Genomic DNA, 3,126 nt, shown 5'->3' with positions numbered 1-3,126 from the left:
TATCTATCTATCTATCTATCTATCTATCTATCTATCTATCTATCTATCTATCTATCTATCTATCTATCTATCTATCATCCATCCATCCATCCATCCATCCGCTCTCTGCTGGAGTTGTGGATTGAAGGTGGCAGGCGGTGGTGATGAGACGGCACGCGGGGGACTCCACCGTGGAGAGGAGGTGGGGGGAGTGATGGAGTGAGGGAGGGAGGGAAAGAGAGAGAGAGAGATGGATGGATGGAGAATGTAATTTTAAATGAAAGTCTATTTAACCCGCTGTGAATGGCCTGACCCCCATCCTGGCCTCAGAGCCCATCACTGTTAAAAGGATCATTTTCAGAATTCAATCCAAAAACTTCAGCAAGCTGCAATTTACTCTCTCTCTCTTTTTTTTCTTTTTCTTCTTCTCCTCCTCCTCCTCTCCTCCTCTCCTCCTCCTCCTCTTCTTCTTCATCCTCCTCCCGTTCTTGCATCAGTCCAAGCCGGAGCTTCAGCAAACGAATAACAACAAAAAAAAAAAACATTTAAGATTACCCAAGTTGTTCCTTCTTTTCTTTTTCCTCTCTTTTCAAGAAACCAACCCGTTGAGCTGAAGCAAAGTAAAGTTTGGTTAAAGTTGAACAAACTTCTTTAAAGTTCATCTTTTCTGCAACGTTTCTTTGCATAAAAGCAGATAAAAAGATCAGGTTTGTGTTTTTCTCTTTGCTTGTTTATTTGCATCAGTATAATGAGTGTAATAATAATATGAAATAAAATGTTATTCCCCCCCCACCCCCCGTTCCTTCCTGCGCGCGCTCACAAACAAGACGCGCGTAATCCAGACGGGTATTTAGAGTGGCTCTGTAATTTGGGGGCCACAATTTGATTCATTTATCCGCGCACTGTTATTAACCCTGTGGAAAAAGAGATGTCAGCCGCCATTTCAGCCAGCAGGACATCCGCGCTTTGTTTAAACGCACTAATTACGCGCATACATTAGAGCCCGGGGAGGGGAGGGGGGTGGATGGAATAGCCTGAGCGCAATTTTCACATTTTCAATTATGCGTTTGTTTGACGCGCAGGTGAAGAGAGGCCGCCTTTCGTTTTCAGCAAGGAAAGAAAAAGAAATCAACACCGCCTCCTTTGTATTTTCATAACATCCTAACCTGGTGATTTCCGAGGGAAACACCGAGTTCTGAGCTTTTTGTTTGTCTCCAACCCGCGGGCTCCTTTTGTTTACTGCTTTATATTTTTATATTTTTATTTTTATTTTAGCAAATGTGAGAACATGCGATCATTTCTGGGCGTGAAGGTGGATTTTCTGCACCTGTTTCTTCCGGTGTCAGGCTCCTCAGAAGGCCTCAGAGGTCGGGCCTTGGCCTGCAGGTCACTCCACTGGCGCCACCTGCTGGTTAGAAAAGGAAACTGCTCAAACATTTAAAAAATGAAGTTCGGATAATTTAAAAACAGAAATTTTAGTTTGCTGGTTGTTTGGGTTTTTGTCTGCTAGCAAAATATCTCACAAACCACTGGTCTAATTTCAATTACATTTGTTTTTAATGAATCATTAGAAATAAATCTGCAWCTGATTAACTTTTGGGGTCAACCCGACTCAATAAGGTCAACTGAACGTCCAAAGCTTCGAAGTGGCTAAAACTCAGCTAATTTTACGCGCATGAGCTAAACCTTTGCATAATAGCTGAGACTGACTCCAAGTTATTCAAACTTTTTGTTGGAAATTGTGTCATTAACTATTTCAAGTCGACTTTCTTTGTCCGTTAGCAAAATATCGAACAGACCACTGGTCTAATTTTAATGAAAATTTTCAAAAATTAATTATTAGAAATAAATCTAGAGCTGATTAACTTTGGGGGTCAACCTAATTCAAGATGGCCCCCTCAGCCAACTGAACGTATAAAACACAAAAAAATGGTTAAAACTCATCAAATTTTACAAATATTAGGCTAAACGTCGCCGTGGTAGTAGCTGAGACTGACCCTTGACATATTTTGTGAGTGCTGAGAGGTTGTTTTAGTTTGAAACTATGTCATTAACTATTTGGAGTCAGTTTTGCTCGTCTGTTAGCAAAATATCTCACGAACCACAGGGTGGATTTTTAAAAAAATCTCATCAAATAATCGCTGGTTGCACAGCTACAACTTATTTACTTTTAGAGTTAATTCAGTTCAAGATGGCCGCCACAGCTGATCAACTTTAGCCAACACAAAAATAACAACAACTCCGTCATTTGTTACAGACTTTGAGCTAAAGTTCGGAGTAGCTGAGAGTCGTACACAACGCATCTTCTGAATGAGAGGTTTTATTATTTTATTATTATTTACCGTTATTTAACCAGACAAGTCCCATTGAGATCTCAGATCTCTTTTTTTCAAGGGCGGCCTGGGCCTGACGGCAGCCTGTTGTACATGTTTTTAGGGGGTGGGGGAAACCGGAGTACCCAGAGAAAACCCACGCAAGAGAACATGCAAACTGCACACAGAAAGACCCCAGGTGCTGCCTTAAATCTGCAACATTTAGAGACGTGAAGTGCCGTACGCAAACCCTTTGAGGAACGCTWTGCCTTTAATTAAAACAATGTTCCATAAGTCAGTTACATAGTTAGTTATTAGTTTGAACACATTTTCCTGCTCTTCGCATCGGTTTAAATCCTGGTTCTCCTCCATCCATCCATCCATCCATCCATCCATCCATCCATCCATCCATCCATCCATCCTCACGCTGTGACATAAATGGACACTTGGTTCGGCTGAGAGGCCGAGCATCAGCAGCAGAAAGAAGGAAGTAAAAAGAGAGGAGGAAGAAGAGCACACGCTCGGAGAGAGGAGGGAGGCTTTTAAGGCGCGTAAGCAAAGTTAATTAGCGGTTATTAACAGCCTGCATAATGGGAGCGAGAGGGAGTCAATTTAATGACTTTGTTAGCGCGGGTTCAGAGCGACAGGCGATGATCGAAACAACAAAGGCGAGCAGCCATCATCCGTAATTTCCAGCGGTAATGCGGTCTGATCAGAAACAAAGGGTTCTAATTTCTTCAACCGACTCGATAATTTGTCCTTATGTAAGGCAAATAATTAATGACTTAATGCTTCAGCAGAAGTAGTTTGCTTTGAGAGGAGGGGGTGGTGGGGG

The sequence above is a fragment of the Austrofundulus limnaeus genome, unplaced genomic scaffold, assembly GCF_001266775.1.
Source record: "Austrofundulus limnaeus strain Quisiro unplaced genomic scaffold, Austrofundulus_limnaeus-1.0 Scaffold201, whole genome shotgun sequence".
Lineage (NCBI taxonomy): Eukaryota > Metazoa > Chordata > Actinopteri > Cyprinodontiformes > Rivulidae > Austrofundulus > Austrofundulus limnaeus.
This window is presented reverse-complemented; position numbering follows the sequence as displayed.